This window comes from Macaca fascicularis, chromosome 9 (assembly GCF_037993035.2).
Source record: "Macaca fascicularis isolate 582-1 chromosome 9, T2T-MFA8v1.1".
Lineage (NCBI taxonomy): Eukaryota > Metazoa > Chordata > Mammalia > Primates > Cercopithecidae > Macaca > Macaca fascicularis.
This window is the reverse complement of record NC_088383.1, coordinates 29,331,573-29,350,480: the sequence shown is the minus strand read 5'-3', so window position 1 is coordinate 29,350,480 and position 18,908 is coordinate 29,331,573. Positions and strand designations below refer to the sequence as shown.

The 18,908-nt window shown below is 43.7% G+C and overlaps 1 pseudogene; it reads right to left on the bottom strand.

Annotated features, from left to right (window-relative positions):
* Positions 1–13,847: 13,847 nt before the first annotated feature.
* On the bottom strand, positions 13,848–18,306 carry LOC123575535 (non-histone chromosomal protein HMG-17 pseudogene; annotated as a pseudogene).
* Between the last annotated feature and the right edge of the window lie 602 nt (positions 18,307–18,908).

The following is an 18,908-nucleotide window of genomic DNA, read 5'->3' as shown; positions in this document are numbered from 1 at the left end:
TAGAAAGAAAAAAAAAGAATATGAATAAACATAACAGAGTTAGGTTATTGCACAGTGAGGTTCATCTTCTTCTAAAGTAACAAGAGTCACAACATGCATGCTGAAGTCTGATACACTCTCGATTCCTCCTTCCTGCTACGGGTTCCCCACTAATAACTTTATGAGCTCAGGCTGAAATGTCAACTTGAACTTTAGCGCTTGTGGCACAATCAACTATAACTCAGTTTAAGCTTACTTATTTTATTTGATTGAGTGTTTCAATTTACTCTGCACTTCCTGAGGTTCTTGGGTTAAAACAACATGATCTAATGCAATAAAAACTAGCAAAAATATATATTTATTCTTTATTTCCAGAAGCACAAGGCCAATTGAATCTACCCAAAGCATACCTAAACAGCGTTAATAAGCCTGCACGCTAAATGATTTTCTCTCCTTTCTTGGTGCCCACACATTCAATTGAGAAGCCCCTTGGTTTTGCAATGGCATATCAACCTACACAATTTCAGGACTAACCAAGCATGTCTGCAAGCTAAAAGGTGGTGTTAATAGTGAGTGCATAAGGAGGTTTCTGAATAGTTTTGAGGCAGATTAGGCCAAGGAGAAATAAGGTTTATTCTTCAAGGATTAATATTAATTTTGTAACTCCTGCCAGGAGTGTGGAGCATAAGAACTTTACAATTTTTTTTTTTTTGAGATGGAGTTTCACTCTTGTTGTCCAGTCCGGAGTGCAGTGGAGCAATCTTGGCTCACTGCAACCTTCGCCTCCCAGTTTCGAGCGATTCTCTTGCCTCAGCTTCCCGAGTAGTTGGGATTACAGACATGCGCCACCAGGTCCAGTTAATTTTTGTATTTTTAGTAGAGGCAGGGTTTCACCATGTTGGCCAAGCTGGTCTCAAACTCCTGACCTCAAGTAACCCACCTGCCTCTGCCTCCCAAAGTGCTGGGATTATAGGCGTGAGTCACTGTGCCCGGCCTGAACTTTATAATATTCTTGAAGACATAAAACCAGGAAAGGGGCCAGGGAGAAGCTGGTACTTGACTTGGACATTAAAGCAGGAACAGAAGATTTAAAAAGAGAGAGAGTGAAGGCAGGACAGCACAAGTGAGAGTGCCATGCATGCACCCAACAAATATTAATAGTGCATGAACTGGCTGGGTGCGGTGGCTCACGCCTGTAATCCCAGCATTTTGGGAGGCTGAGGTGAGTGGATCACTTGAGGTTGGGAGTTGGAGATCAGCCTGACCAACATGGAGAAACTCCGTCTCTACTAAAAATACCAAAAAAATTAGTTGGACCTGGTGGCGCACATCTGTGATCCCAGCTACTTGGGAGGCTGAAGCAGGAGAATTGCTTGAAGCCAGGAGGCAGAGGTTGCAGTGAGCTGAGATCATACCATTGCACTCCAGCCTGGGCAACAAGAGTGAAACTCTGTCTCCGAAAAAAAAAAAAAAGAAAGAAAGAAAAAGAAAAATAGTGCATGAACCATGTGCCGGGACCTGGACTAGATGCTAGGATACATCGGTGAATACAAATATCTCCTGGAACTTACATTGTCACGGAGGGAGACACACAATGGACAAGTAACATGTAGAGGTTACAGATGGTAATAGGTCCAATAGAGAACAGAGTTAGGAAGGGGTATGGGGGTCCCGAGTGAGTTAAAACAGAGTGACCTGGTGATGCCTCTCTGATAAAGTGACCATTTTAGTGAGACCACAAGGAATTAAGAGAGTGGGTTGTCCAGCTATAAGGAGGAAGTGTTCTGCAGAGGGTACAGTGAATGTAAACGCCCTGTGGTAGAACTATGCTCAAACAGAGAAAGCATGCATTCTCAACAGGCAGACAGCATCCCGAGGGAGTGAAAATTCATTCTTGGAAGATGAAGAAAAACTTACTCTTTTTTTTTTTTTGAGACGGAGTCTCGCTCTGTCACCCAGGCTGGAGTGCAGTGGCGCGATCTTGGCTCACTGCAAGCTCTGCCTCCCGGGTTCAAGCGATTCTCCTGCCTCAGCCTCCCTAGCAGCTGGGATTACAGGCACATGCCATCATGCCCAACTAATTTTTTGTATTTTTAGTAGAGATGGGGTTTCACCGTGTTAGCCAGGATGGTCTCTATCTCCTGACCTCGTGATCCTCCTGCCTTGGCCTCCCAAAATGCTGGGATTACAGGCATGAGCCATCACGCCAGGCCTTTTTTTTTTTTTTTTTTCTGGACAGTGTCTCACTCTGTTACCCAGGCTGGAGTGCAGTGGCGTCATCTCAGCTGACTGCAACCTCTGCCTCCCGGTTCAAGTGATTCTCATGCCTTGGCCACCTGAGTAGCTGGGACCGCAAGCATACGCCACCACACCCGGCTACTTTTTGTATTTTTGGTAGAGATGGGTTTCACCATGTTGGCCAGGCTGGTCTCCAACTCCTGACCTCAAGTGATCCACCTGCCTCAGCCTCCCAAAGTACTGAGATTACAGGCATGAGACACCACATCCTACCAAAACTTACTCTTTTAATGTATATAGCACAGATATAGATTCAGTAGATAACCAAACATCATATATTCATGGTATTAAAATTACTTGCCCCTGACAGGAGTGATAATTTTAAAAGATTGGAAAACACTGAGTTAGGGAACTAGTAAGGAAGCCAAAGTGGCCACAATGAAGTGAGCAAGGGAAAGTATAGAAGAAGGCAAAAAAAATATTGGGAAGTGGCTTTTATTCTGAGTAACACTGGGGATGATTGCAAGATTTTTAACAGAGCAGGGATGTGACTTAATTGAGATTTTAATAGCATCTCTCTGGCTGCTATGCTGAGCATAGACTGTAAAGAGACCAGTAGGAGGTGATTGCTGTATCCCAGGTGGAAGATGACGAAGCTTGGTCTGCAGTGGTAGAGGTGGAGGTGGTGAGAAGTGGGGGACTCCATATATATTTTGAAGATAACGCTGACGGGATATGCATGTATTGAATCTGGGGAATAAAAGAAAGATAAGAGTTGAGTATGACTCCAAGTTTGGCCAGAAGAACTAGAAGGATGGAGCCGTCATTGACTTAGATGGAGACCATTGGGAGAAGAGTAGGGAGAGGACTGTCAGCAGTTCAAATTTGGTGTGTTAAGTTTGAGGTGCCTAGTACATATCCAAACACAGATGCTGAGTAAGCAATTGAATGCAGGAGTCTGGAGTTCAGGGCAGAGACTCAGGCTGGAGATACAAATCTGGGTGTTATGCATTAGACATTAAATCTGTAAATTGCTTTAGGTAGTATTGTCATTTTAACAGTATTAATTCTTTCCATCCATGAGCATGGGGTGTTTTTCCATTTGTTTCTATCCTTGGCAATTTCTGTCACCAGTGTTTTGTAGTTTTCCTTGTTGGGGTCTTTCACCTCCTTGGTTTAATTTATTCCTAGACACTTTCCTGTAGCTATTGGAAATAGAATTGCCTTCTTGATTTTCTCCTTCAGCTAGTTCATTGTTTGTGTATAGAAATGCCGCTGATTTTTGTTTAAAAATTTTGTATCCTGCAATTTTCCTGAATTTATCAATTCAAATAGTTTTTTGGTAGAGCATTTAGGTTTTTCTACATATAAGATCATGTCATCTGCAAAAAGGGACAATTTTACTTCCTACTTTCCTATTTGGATGCCCTTTATTCCTTTCTCTTGCTTAGTTGCTATGGCTAGAACTTCTATTAATAATACTATATTGAATAAGAGTGATGAGAGTGGGTACAACATTAAAAGGAGGGGGGCAGGAAAAGAGGAACAGAGGAACAAAAAGAGAAAACTAATCAAATGAATGATCCAAACCCAGACATACCAATAATTATATTAAAGAGGAATGAACTAAACACTACAATTAAAAGGCAGAGATTGTCAGAATGGAAACTTACTCTATTTTTTTCTAAAAGAAATGCAGTTTAAATATAGAAACACATACATAGGCTAAAAGCAAATGGAAAAAGATGTACCATGCAAACAGTAAGCATAATAGGATTTGAGTGGCTATATTAAGGCCAGATAAAATAGACTTCAAGAAAAAAATATTTCTAGAGATGAAGAGGGACATTTAATTATAATTAAAATTATTCCACAGCTAATATTTTATTGAATGGGGAAAAACTGAAAGCTTTGCCTCTAAAAACTGAAACAAGACAAGTATACCCCTCTCATCACTCTTATTCAATATAGTATTATTAATGGAAGTTCCAGCCATAGCAACTAAGTAAGAGAAAGGAATAAAGAGCATCCAAATAGGAAAGTAGGAAGTAAAATTGTCCCTTTTTGCAGATGACATGATCTTATATATAGAAAAACCTAAATGCTCTACCAAAAAACTATTTGAATTGATAAATTCAGGAAAATTGCAGGATACAAAATTTTTAAACAAAAATCAGCAGCATTTCTGTACACAAACAATGAGCTAGCTGAAGGAGAAAATCAAGAAGGCAATTCTATTTCCAATAGCTACAGGAAAGTGTCTAGGAATAAATTTAACCAAGGAGGTGAAAGACCCCAACAAGGAAAACTACAAAACACTAATGACAGAAATTGCTGAGGATACAAACAAATGGAAAAACACCCCATGCTCATGGATGGAAAGAATTAATATTGTTAAAATGACAATACTACCTAAAGCAATTTACAGCTTTAATGCAATCTCTATCAAAATACCAATGACATTCTTCACAGAAATAGGGAGAAAAAATCCTATTATTTGTGTGGAACCACAAAAGACCTTGAAGCAATCCTAGCAAAAAGAACGAAGCTGGAGTCAGAACACTGCCAGACCCCAAAATATACTACAAAGCTGTAGTAACCCAAACAGCATGGTACAGGCATAAAAACAGACACATAGACCAATATAACAAAATAGAGAACTCAGAAATTAATGAGTATATCTACAGGCAACTAATTTTTGGCAAAAGTGCCAAGAACACTCATTGGGGAAAGGACAGTCTGTTCAATAAATGGTGCTGAGAAAACTGAATATTTATATGCAGAAGAATAAAACCAGACCACCACCTCTCAGCCTATATAAAAGTCAACTCAAAATGGATCAAAGCAGGTGGAAGGGGTGCATAAAAACATAAAAATAAAAATAATGGATCAGAGACCTAAGTATAAGACCTGAAACAATAAAAATACTAGAAGAAAGCATAGGGAAAATCCTCCAGGACACTGATTAGGAAAAGATTTTATGAATAAGACCTCCAAAAACACAGGCAACAAAAACAAAAATAAACAAATGGGATATATCAAACTAGAAAGCTTCTGCACAGCAAGGGAAGCAATCAACAGAATGAAAAAGCAGCCTACAGAATGGGAAAAATATTTGCAAACACCTTATCCAACAGGTAATTAATATCCAGAATATACAAGGAATTCTAACATCTCAACAGCAAAAAATAATCTGAGGTTGGGTGCGGGGGCTCACACCTGTAATCCCAGCACTTTGGGAGGCTGAGGCGGGTGCATCACCTGAAATCAGGAGTTTGAGACCAGCCCGGGCAACATGGTGAAACCCTGTCTCTACTAAAAATACAAAATTAGCCGGGTGTGGTGGCACACACCTGTAATCCCAGCTACTGGGGAGGCTGAGGCAGGAGAATCACTTGAACCCAGGAGGCGGAGGTTGCAGTGAGCCAAGCTTGCACCATTGCTTTCCAGCCTGGGTGACAGAGTGAGATACCATCTCAAAAAAAAAAAAATCTGATTAAAAAATGGGCAAATTATCTGAACAGACATTTCTCAAAAGAAGACATACGAATGGTCAACAAAGATATGAAAAAAATGCTCAGCATCACTAACCATCAGGGAAATGCAAATCAAAACCACTATAAGATATCATCTCACCCCAGTTAGGAGGACTATTGTCAAAATGACAAAAAGTAACAAATGCTGGCTAAGATGTAGAGAAAGGGGAACTCGTTACACATTGTTGGTGGGAAAGCAAACTATACAGCCACTATGGTGAATGGTATGAAGGTCCTTCAAAAAGCTACAAATGGAACTACCATATGATCCAGCAATCCTACTACTGGAAATTTATCCAAAGTCAAGGAAATCATTAGATCGAAGAGACACCCGTACTCCATGTTTATTACAGTACTATTCACAATAGACACGATATGGAATCAACCTAAATGTCCAACACCAGATAAATGGATAAAGAAACTGTGATATTTATACACCATGGAATACAATTCGGCCATAAAAAAATGAAATGTCATTTGAGGCAACATGGAAAGAACTAGAAGACATTATGTTAAGTGAAATCATCCAGGAACAGAAAGTTAAACACTGCATGTTCTCACTCACAGGTAGAAGCTAATAAAAGTTGATCACATAGAAGTAAAAAGTAGAACAGATCCTACTAGAAGCTGGAAAGGGTAGGGGAAAGAGAGGAATACGGAGATTTGTTAAAGGATACAAAATTACACTAGGAAGGAGGAATAAATTCTAGTGTTCTATAGCACTATAGAATGACTAGAGTTAACAATAATATATTAATATTACAAAGTTTCAAAGAGCTAGATGGAAAATATTGAATGTTCCTACCACAAAGAAATGATAAATATTTGTGAAGATGGATATGCTAATTGCCCTGATCTGATCACTATAAATTGTATGTATCAAAATATCACTATGTACCCCATAGGTATGTGCAATTATTATTTGCCAATTTAAAAAATAAACTAAATTTTAAAATTGTCCATTCATCAGGAAGACATAACCATATGTGTGTATATATATCTAATAATAGGTGTTTGAAACACATGAAGCAAATATTGATATAGTTAAAGAGAAGAGAGGCATTTTCACAATTATAGTTAGAGGTTTTAATATCTCTCAGCAATTAACAGAACAACTAGGTAAAGAATAGAAAATACACAGAAAGACCACGCATGGTGGCTCACGCCTGTAATCTCAGCTACACAGGAGGATTGCTTGAAGCCAGCAGTTTGAAACCAGCCTGGGCAACTTAGCAAGATCCCATCTTTATAAATAAATAAATAATACTTAGAAGTTCTGAACACTATTGACTACCTTCCTATAACACTACATCTAACAAGAACAGAATACAGATTATTTTCAAGTATGTGTGATACCAGGATAGACTATATATATGTATATTCTCTGACTATAATGGAATTAAATCAGAAATTAGTAACAGTAAAATAATTAGAAAAGCCACAAATATTTGAAAATTAAACACAGGCTGGGTATGGTGGCTCACACCTGTAATCCCAGCACTCTGGGGGGACGAGGTGGGCGGATCACCTGGGGTTGGGAGTTCAAGACCAGCCTGACTAACATGGAGAAACCCCATTTCTACTAAAAATACAAAATTAGCCTGGCGTGGTTGCGCATGCCTGTAATCCCAGCTACTCGGGAGGTTGAGGCAGGAGAATCGCTTGAACCCGGGAGGCGGAGGTTGTGGTGAGCTGAGATTGCACCACTGCACTCCAGCCTGGGCAACAAGAGCTTGACTCCATCTCAAAAACAATAACAACAACAACAAACAAACAAAAACAAAACAACAACAACAAAAAAACAAAAAACACGTCTCTGAAAAATCTATGGGTCAAAAGAAAACATTATCAGAGAAATTAGAAAAGATTTCCAACTAAATGATAATCAAAATAAGCCGGGCAGAGTGTTTCGCGTCTGTAATCCCAGCAATTTGGGAGGTTGAGGTCAGAGGATTGCTTGAAGCCAGGAGTTCCAAGACTAGTCTGGGCAACATAGTGAGATACTGTCTCTACAAAAAAATAAGAAAAAAACATTAGCCAAGTGTGCCTATAGTCTCAGCTACTCGGGAGGCTGAGTGGGGAGGCTCACTTGAGCCCAGGAGTTTGAGGCTGCAGTGAGCTATTATTGTACCACTGTGCTTCAGCCTGGGTGATACAGCAAGATGCTAACTATAAAAAAAAATAAAAAATAAAAATAAAAAAAGTGAAATACAGCCAAAGCCATGCTTAGAATCTAGATGCCCAGCATAGCTCACTCTAGTCTATATTTTGAATATTCCTGATCTTTTAATCCTGCCTCAACCAGGGAGAAGGTCTCACTGAATGCCTGGAGCTCTGCGAAGCCAAAGCTTCTTCAGGTACACACCCTCTTTTACAGGAGGCCTCGGAGCGGAAGGAGAAAGGAGCAGGCTGGCTGTGGTACACATTTACAAAAGATCCGCGATCAAAGGCCATAAAAGACAGCCGGTTTCTGCCAAGTCCGAGCACTTTAAACATCACCATTCTGAATAAACGACATGAGGAGATGCCCCAATAAGGTGCTGAAAACTGGAAAGGTAATTTTTCCCCACTCCCGTGTAGATACGTCATAGTCTTCGGCTTTTCAGTCCAACTCTGATTCAGTTTTCTAGATAAATAAACCCTCCCAAGACCTGATTCTGTAGCTTCGCCCGAGTGGACGTCATTCGACGTCAATGGAAGGTCTGCCAGCGTAAAAACGTCTTGACTGAGGCCTGAGCTGGTATTTGCTCAGGTACCTCCAAGGCTCAACAAGAGTTCTGCTTACGTGTCACCAGTAAAAGTCATTTGCCAAGGCATGAATAGTTTATAATCACAGTAGCATGGCAAGAGAAGTAGCTCTCACTTCTCTCTTGATTGACAGGTGTCAGTGTTGAAACTCATTTTGCCACCTCACACACCTGAACTCTCATTTCGCAGCTGCCTGTTGGTCTCCATGTTCTTCTGTTCCCTGAACCCATTTCTTGGTTAACTCAGATCACAGACACTCCCCTCCCCCAGGCTAGAGAGAAGCTCCTCGCTTCAACAGTCCACACTCACACCAGGACCAGTCTTGAGGCTGTGTCAAGAAGGCCCCACTTCCCTCTGTGTTCCTTTGGGCTTAGTGACCTCCACTATCTGGGAAGTCTTCCCTTTGTCAAACCCATACATTTTGCAAAGTTTTAAAATTTCATTTCCCGGCCAGGCACAGTGGCTCACACCTGTAATCCTAGTACTTTGGGAGGATGAGGCAGGCAGATCACTTGAGGCCACGAGTTCGAGACCAGCCTGGGCAACATGGAGAAACCCTGTCTCTACAAAAAATGCAAAAATTAGCCGGACGTGGTGGTGCACTCCTGTAATCCCAGTTACTTGGGAGGCTGGGGCAGGAGAATTGCTTGAACCTGGGAGGTGGAGGTTACCATGAGCCAAGATCGCACCACTGCACTCCAGGCTGGGAGATGGAGCAACACTCTGTCTCAACAACAACAACAAAAAAAAAAAAAGAAAAAAAAAATTCCCGTTGAATCAGCCTTAGCTGAGACAAAGAGAGTTGACTCCCATTCCTCCCATGATGCTCCTTTGTGTATTTTTTTTTTCACGATGGGGGTCTTCTTCTGTCCCCCAGGCTGGAGGGCAATGTCACAACCATGTCTCACTGCACCCTCTACCTCCCAGGCTCAGGTGATCCTCCCACCTCAGCCTCCCTAGTAGCTGGGACTACAGATGTGCGCCACCACATCCAGCTAATTTTTATTTTTGTTTTTTGGTCGAGATGGAGTCTTTCTCTGTTTCCCAAGCTGGTCTTGAACGCCTGGCCTTGAGCGATCCTCCTGCCTTGGCCTCTCAAAGTGCTGGGATTACAGGCATGAGCCAGTGCACCCAGCCAATCCTTCATGTATTTGAGGACCCTTGAATGACATGGACTAGCCCTATTAATGACATTAGTCACTCGAGTTCCTTTCTCAAGATTAGTCACCAATGTAGCTGTCCCATGGCCTCTCTTCCATCTCGGGGTACTGCTCCCTTTTTGCCAAGGTCAGCCCTGAATGCTCAGTCTGCTGAAGGCCTAACCAAGACAGCACACTGGCAGCCCTCAGCTCACTCGTCAGTTCCCTAGCAGTTCTGAGCCTAGGCTGTGTGCTGCTGTTCCTTCCTCCATGCCACCTCCCTTGGTGACTCTGTTTTCGCAGAGCATTGAGAAGCGGAGCTTATGGCAGGGCTTGAAAGGCGGGGACCCTACATGTGGCAAACAGCACTGATCACATCTGTGCCACTCCTTGGCACGCTGGATGGGGCAAGACGGCTTCAGTAGCTGCCTCTGCCTCCTCTGCCAAGAATAAATGCCCAGACCTTAACTTTTGTTTTTTTGTTTTGTTTTGGTTTTGGTTTTGTTTTGAGACGGAGTCTCGCTCTGTCGCCCAGGCGGGAGTGCAGTGGCGGGATCTCGGCTCACTACAAGCTCCACCTCCCGGGTTCAAGCCATTCCCCTGCCTCAGCCTCCCAAGCAGCTGGCATTACAGGCGCCCGCCACCACGCCCGGCCAATTTTTTGTATTTTTTAGTAGAGATGGGGTTTCACCGTGTTGGCCAGCATGGTCTCCATCTCCTGACCTCATGATCCACCCGCCTCGGCCTCCCAAAGTGCTGGGATTACAGGCTTGAGCCACCGCTCCCGGCCCCAGACCTTAACTTTTGTGAGAAGAACTTCCTGCACCATGTTCATTTCAGAGTGTGCCTCTTCTACTCACAAGACAGGGCTCTTCCCCAGCTGCAGCAGCAGCCTCAGGGCCACCACCTCGGGTTCAATGTGGAGACTCCAGACGCACAAGGCAGGGCCTGGAAGGGGCTCCAGGAGACAAGGCAGGGGGGATGGAGCACATGGGCAGCCTGCCTCTCTCTGCCAGTTTCATCCACCTCCGCCTGGGCCCCGCCATTCCGCAGGAGGAGAGGAGCTGGGTGTTGACGGGGAGAGAATTTACCTGCTTGGCACTCCAACCCATGGCTAAGGATCCTTCACCCACCAAACTTCACAGCAAGAAGGGTGAATGCAGCAGGACTCACCCTCCACCCCCCCACAGCCAGGAAGTAAAGGGAGGGCCCCCCAGTTCTGCACCCAAACTCCCTCTGGGAGCACCCTAGGCTCAATAAAGGGTTCTCCTTCCATCTTATTTTACTTCCAAATACTTATTTCCTTTTTATTTACTATTTATTACTATTATTAGAGACAGGATTTCACTCTGTTGCCCAGGCTGAAGTGCAGTGGCATAATCACAGCTCACTATAGCCTCGTCTTCTTGCCTCAGCCTCATGGTAGCTGGGACTACAGGCACCCATCACCACACCTGGCTAATATTGGTATTTTTTTGAAGAGACAGGGTCTTGCCATGCCGCGCAGGCTGGTCTTGAACTCCTGGGCTCAAGTGATGCAACCGCCTCGGCCTCCCAAAGTGCTAGGATTACAGGTGTGGTGGCTCACACCTGTAATCCCAACACTTTGGGAAGCCTAGGCAGGTAGATCACCTGAGGTCAGGAGTTCAAGTGCAGCCTGGCCAACATGGTGAAACCCTGTCTCTACTAAAAATACAAAAATTAACCAGGCATGGTGGTGGGCGCTTGTGATCCCAGCTACCCAGGAGGCTGGGGCAGGAGAATTGCTTGAACCCCGGAGGGAAAGGTTGCAGTGAGCTGAGATCCCACCACAGTACTCCAACATGGGCAACAAGAGCAAAAACTCCATCTCAGAAAAAAAAAAAGTGTGTGAAGAAGGCAGATTTCACGTTAGGTGTTTTTTTTTTAATCACAATACAATAATGAGGGTTAGCTTGAACACCTAATTTTTCACCTATTTTCCCCTTATTATTGAATTGTAAGCAATTTTCTTCTTGTCATTAAATATCTTGGAAAACAAAATAAACAAGTCATAAATTGTGAAGTAATGTTTGTAATACACACATCAATAAAAAAAGAGGATCTTCCCTATAGAAAGAGTTTCCTAAAATCCATATTTTATATGATCATTCTTCACTCATCAGATCACCAATATATAATAAGAATGACAGTGCCTGGGCCAGAAAGGGTGTGACAAAGGGCATTCTCTTCAATGTTGCTGGCCAGATTAACTGGTCCATAATGTTGGAGGTCAGTTTGGCATTGTCAAAAGTCTTAAAAATAGATATTCCTTTTGGCCCAGCAATTTTGCATCTCAGAATTTCTCCTAAATATTAAACAATCAAGTAATGTTACAGGTACAAGAATGTTATCTAAAGCACTATAAAAAATTAAGAAAAGCCTCCAGACCAGCTTATTGAAGCAGGCAAAAGAAATTTTTTAATTAAAAAACTTAAAAAAAAAAACCTGATGTCTAACAACAGATGGTTATCAGGAAATAAATGATGATATTGCTGTTCTTAGAATAATATGTGGGCAGTAAAAATAATCATGTGGTTCTATGTTCCTTGATATGCAATGATATCCATCTATATGTTAAGTGTAAAGAGAAGTTAACAAAACAATATGGATGGGATGATTCTAGTTTTGTAAAGATATATTTTGTTTGTATAAGTTAACTAATTAAAAATATCTGGAGAGATATGTGTGTGTGTGTGTGCATACATACATATATAAACAGTGGTTATCCTTGAATAGAATAAATAAAGGATATTTTATTTTCCTCCTTACATTTCAATATTTTCCAAGCAGTTTTTTTTCTTTGTTGATACAGGGATTCTGATCTGTTGCCCAGGCTAGAGTTCAATGGCACTATCATAGCTCACTTTGGCCTCAAACTCCAGGCTAAAGTGATCCTCCCACCTCAGCCTCCTGAGTAGCTGGGACTAAAGGCATGCACAACTATGTGCAATTTTTAATTTTTGTAGAGATGGGGTCTAACGATGTTTTCCAGGCTGGTCTCAAATTTCTGAGCTCAAACGATCCTCCTGCCTTGGCCTCTCAAAGTGTTGGGATTACAAGTGTGAACTACTGCAGCTGGCTTTTTTTTTTTTTTTTTTTAATGAGCATGTGTTAACTTTAAATTGGGCGTGGTTGTAGTAGTGGTAACTTTCCACTTTGGAAAAAAACATTTCACAAAAACATAATAAAATAGTTGTGGTCCTTCTACACGAAATGACTGAGCAGTTACCAAAAGTCCAATTTTGGTTTTGCATTTTCCCCCTAAGACAGAAAGCTCTATTTTGTCCACAATGCTCCTGGCAGAGGCTATGTTCCCTGCGTTCCCCCGCGTCTTCTCCCCAGCCCTTCTGAACAGGTTGGCTTGGTTCAACCTAAATAACAATCAGCTGGTTTGACTCTAAGTTAAGTCCTTGGAGCAGAAGGTACAGATTAGTTTAATCTCATAAATAAACTAATTCCTCTGGAAGCAAAGACAAGTCACAGCTTAATTCAGATCTTCTTCCAATCAATGAAATCCTCGCTGGTGTGGACCAGGCGATCAGCTCAGGCTAGCAGCCGGATGGGCAAGGACGCATGTGTCTGGCCAGGACCCTGGGACCCCAGCCAGTAACATACAGTACTAGTACCCTCACAGTGGTCATGTAATTTATCATTCAGACAGAGACCTTTTTTTTTTCTTGAGACAGAGTCTTGCTCTGTCACCCAGGCTGGAGTATAGTGGCATGACCTCGGCTTACAGGTATGTGCCACCATTCTGGCTAATTTTTGTATTTTTAGTAGAGACAGGGTTTCACCATGTCAGGCTGGTCTTGAACTCCTGACCTCGGGTGATCTGCCCGCCTCAGCCTCCCAAAGTGCTGGGATGATAGGCGTGAGCCACCTCACCCAGCATAGAAACACTTTTGAGAGGGATATTTAGGGTTACTTGAGGTGCCAGTTCAACAAACATAAGTAGAACATTGCCAAGAAAACCAGGCTGTAGGGTCGCCCTCCCCAAGGTGCTCATGGCTTTTAAGCTGAGATGGAGGCCTGCGGTCAGCACCTACACAAGCACAGTCCCACCTGCTCTGCCCTACTCAGGAATTCCTGAGAAATAAGAGCAGTCAGCTTCACCGGATTTATGGGTGACTTTAGGGTCTAACAGGGAGGGCTGAAAAAGAGCTCAGAAAACAAAGGTGGGTTCTTTCTTTTTTTTTTTCCAAGCCAAACTGTATCCAGCTTTATTAAAGATACTTTCCATAAACAATCATGGTATTTCAGGCAGGACATGGGCAGACAATCGTTAACAGCATACAACAACTTTCAAACTCCCTTCTTCAACGGACTACCCAAAATCAGAAAGCCACTGTAAAACCCAATGAAGTCTTCATCTGATGCTCTGAACAGGGAAAGTTTAGAGTGAGGGTTGACATTTCACATTTAACATGTTGTTTAACAACTTTTCACAAGCCGACCCTGACTTTCAGGAAGTGAAATGAAAATGGCAGAATTTATCTGAAGATCCACAATCTAGAAATGGAACCACTGCTGTTTTGACAGGTGCCATCTCAGTGGCATCACTGGGAAGTCCAGATTGCCTGACACACTGGTAACCAATGACTAGGGGTCAGTTCCCAACAGATGTCTGGGCTTAAGGGAGTTAAGTCTATGCTGAAAGATGGAAAGGGAGAAGAGGACATAAAAACAAATTTGTTTTTCCATAGCACAAGGCTTTTGTGCCAAGGTGGCCATGTGTGTCAAAGCCAGGGAGTCCCTCCTCCTGGGAACCAAGAGGAAGTCTCTCAAAACTAGAAGGGAAAGGTGTTTTCCCCACATCAATCCAGCTTTGAGACATTCTATTAGTGACATATGCCCCTTCCCCCAAAAACAACAACCAAGTGTTCGGTGTGCTAACAACATAGCTTAAAAAAAAAAAAAAAAAAAAAGACAAAATTCTGCATTTTTATAAAACCTGATAAAAAATAATATTTCAAACTGTACAGTCACCAGAAGTACACAGTTATCAAAAAGGCACACACGTCACTTGGCATCTCCAGCACCTTCAGCTTTCTCTGCCTGGTCTGTTTTGGCATTTCCGTTTTCTGCAGGGTTATTCCCCTCTTTGCCAGCATCAGCTTTTCCCTTTTTCCCTTTGGGTACCTTCTCTCCCTTCTTTGCAGGGGCCTTTTTAGGCTTGGGCTCTGGCTTTGGAGGAGCAGGTTTAGCAGACAACCTCGCGGATCTTCTTTGTGGTTCGTCCTTCACCTTGACTTTATCTTCTTTAGCATCCCTCTTCAGCCTTTCTCTTGGGCATGGTGGCGTCGGCGGCGGGACGTAGGTGCTGGACGCGGGATGCAGCGCGAGCGGGCTTTGGTCGGTCTGGGGGTCGTTCTTGCCTCTTCTTCTTCACACTGCTCGGGGTTCTTACTTTCTTATTTCACAAGCCTGGTTTTGCGTGTTTGGCAGGTGTTGCAGAAACCCCCTGAGCGGAATAGCCCAGTAGCATGCCTGGATAGAGAAACCCTGCTCCGTGCACACTTGCACGGAGCCGCCCTGAGTCCTTGCAGGCCTGCAGGCACAGACAGGGCCGCTTGGGAGGTCACTCCTGCAGCTTCCTGGGCGCTGTTATCTCCAGTCTGAGGCTGGACCCTGCTCTCTGAAACCTCACTCAGTCACTTTCTTTTTTTCTTTTCTTTCCTTTTTTTTTTTTTTTTTTTTTTTGAGACGGAGTCTTGCCCTGTTGCCCAGGCTGGAGTGCAGTGGCACGATCTCGGCTCACTGCAACCTCTACCTCCCAGGTTGAGGCAAGTCTCCTGCCTCAGCCTCCTGTGTAGCTAGGATTACAGGCGCCTGCCAACATGCCTGGTTGATTTTGTATTTTTACTAAAGACCGGGTTTCACCATGTTGGCCAGGCTGGTCTCAAACTCCTGACATCAAGTGATCCATCCTCCTTAGCCTCCTAAAGTGCTGGGATGACAGGCGTGAGCCACCGCACCTGGCCACACTCAGTCATTTTCTAAAGGAGCTTCTCTGAAAGACTAACATCACTGCTCCTCCCAATGACTTGAGGGATACCAAGACTAAAGGTGGAAATAGGGTCCCTCCATTGGATCACTGGGCCCTTCATGGATGCTGTGCTGCCCCCCACAGCCCATGGTGCTGCAGGGTGCCAAGAGCAACCTGTGCCATCCACAGCCTCCAATGCACCAAAGCTATGAGGTACCCTGTGCAGAACTGGGCAACCACCCATCTCACTCACTGCCAACTTTATTCTTCTAAAAACCTTGGAGTCATCCTCAACTCCTCTCTTTCTCTGAAACCATACATCCCATTCATCAGGCAGTTCTATTGAGCTGTCTTTAAAATCTCCCAGGACCCCGCCTCTTGTCACCATGTTGCTGCCTTGCCCTGGTCCAAGCTACCAGCAGGTGTACCTCGGTTATGGCGGTAGCCTCCTGAAGGGTATCCCTGCCTCTCTCCTCACCACCACCCCCCATTCAATGTGTTCTCAAGACATAGCCCTTGGAAATGTAAGTTAGATCATGTCACTGCCATGATCAAAACCCTCCAATGGGCACATCTTGCTTAGGGTAAAAGCCAGCGTTCTTACCAGGCCTCCAGGCCCTTTACCATCTGCACCATGTGTGCCCTGTTATGTTTCTCTCCTTCTCTTCTCCTTGTCTCCACACTGGTCACTCCATTCCTCCACACACTAGTAGTCCTGCTCTAACCTGGGGACCTTTGTGCCAGCAGTCTCTTCTTCTTATGTATGTATGTATGTATGTATTTATAAATTTATTTTTAGAGACAGCATCTCCCTCTGTCACTCACACCGGAGAACAGTGGTGCAATCTGAGCTCACTGCATCCTCGAACTCCTGGGCTCAAGCAATCCTCCCACTTCAGCATCCTCAGTAGCTAGGACTACAGGCATGCCTAGCTGATATTTTTTTCTTAAAATTTTTTGTAGAGATGGGGCCTTGCTGTGCTGCCCAGGCTGGTCTTGAACTCCTGGGTTCAGGTAATCCTCCCACCTCGGCCTCCCAAAGTGCTGGAATTACAGGCATGAGCCACTGTGCCAAGCAGTTTCGTCTTCATGACACTCCCTTAGCAATGGTCAAATCAACTCTTGGCATCAGTGTCACCTCTCAACCAAGTCTATTCTGACCACTCCATTTAAAACGGCAGTTGGTTCTTTTGGCAACATGCATGTCTGAATTTTCTTATCTGTCCTACTCCATATCACTTCCCACCTCCTAAATGACCACATAATTTACTTATCTATTATATTTACCATTTATTGTCTAATCCCCCACCGTGGAAGCTTGTGGGTTTCATGATGGCAGAGGTTTGTTACTGTTGTTGTTCACTGATGTATCCTAAGTACCTAGGACAGTTTCTGGCACATAAGCAGTTGCTCCATTAATATTTGTTGAATGAATGGGCTGAGTGCAGTGGCTCATACCTGTAATCCCAGTACTTTGGGAAGTCAAAGCGGGCAGATCACTTGAGGTCAGGACTTCGAGACCAGCCTGGACAACATGGTAAAAGTCCATCTCTACTAAAAATACAAAAATTAGCCAGGCATGATGGCACGTGCCTGTGATTCCAGCTACTCAAGAGGCTGAGGCAAGAGAATCGCTTGATCTTGAACTGTAGTGAACCGAGATGGCGCCATTGAACTCCAGCCTGGGCAACAGAATGAGACTTTGTCTCAAAAAAAAAAATTGTTGAATGAATGAGCAAAAAGACCATCTCTCTTTACGAATAGGCATGACACCTTGTCACTTGGGCATTGAAGCCACCATGCTTGTGCTCCTGCCTGTGAGTCCTAGAGTCTCTTGTGAAAATATTCCTTCCTCCTAATTCATAGGTACATCTGAATTTCAGAGATAATAGCACGCCTGAAATTAAACTCACCCCAGAGATGGAAGAAAACAGGAGAACTCCCTGAATGCAGCCTCTCCGATGTGGCTCCGTATCGGAGAACACATAGACGGTAAAATCCAGACTTAACCTCCCAACCACCCAATGACTACTTGGGCAGATGAATGACAACACCACGGGGTTGTGGCTTTTTTTGGTTATAGAGATTATTATATGGTGGGTATTTGATAAATGATTGAACCTTTTTATCTGCCTTTTTAGCCCAAGAAGCATGTTTGTAATTGCCATTACAAGGTGGTTGAGCATTTCCGAGGCTCATTACCATTGACTGGGCACCACCAGCTTGCTTGGTAGCTGCTCCTATGTGAGTCCTGTCTCGTAGCCCTGGCTACATAAATTAACTGACCTGGAATGGAAAGCTGACAGGTAAGAGAAATGTAGTGCGTGAAACAGTATGATATAGTTTTGATATTTGTCGTGGCCCAAATCTCATGCTGAAATGTAATTCCCAACGTTGGAGGTGGGGCGTGGTGGGAGGTGTTTCGATCATGGAGGTGGATTCCTCATGAATGGCTTGGGCTATCCCCTTGGTGACAAGTGAGCTCTCGCTCTGAGTTCACGTGAGATCTGGTCATTTAAAAGTGTGTGGGCCCCCCCTGCCCCCACTGTCAATCTCATTTGCTCCTGCTTTTCCGTGTGACATGCCTGCCCCCCCTTCACCTTCCGCCATGGTTGTAAGATTCGTGAGGCCTTCCCAGAAGTCGAGAAGATGTCGGCATCACGCTTCCTATACAGCCTGCAGAACCGTGAGCCAGTGAAACCTCTTTTCTTGATAAGTTACCCAGTATCAGGTTTTTCTTTACAGCAATGTAAGAACGGCCTAACACACAGTCATTGATGCAAAAACAAGTGACTAGTTAATGATGTTAATTCTCTTCATGACTTCTCTTTATTTTTATTTTTTATTTTTTTTGAGACGAATTTTCGGATTTCGCTTTTGTTGCCCAGGCTGGAGTGCAAGGGCGCCATCTCGGCTCACTGCAACCTCTGCCTCCTGGGTTCAAGCGATTCTCCTGCCTCAGACTCCCGAGTACCTGGGATTACAGGCACCCACCACCACACCCGGTTAATTTTGTAATTTTAGTAGAGATGGGGTTTCTCCATGTTGGTCAGGCTGGTCTCGAACTCCTGACCTCAGGTGATCTGCCCGCCTCGGCCTCCCAAAATGCTGGGATTACAGGCATGAACCACTGCTCCCAGCCCCTCTTCATGATTTCTAATTGTAGAAAGCAACAAATGAAGATGCAGTAGGGAGCCAAACACACACACACACACACGTATACACACACAAATACACACATGCACACATTCCTGGTTCAAA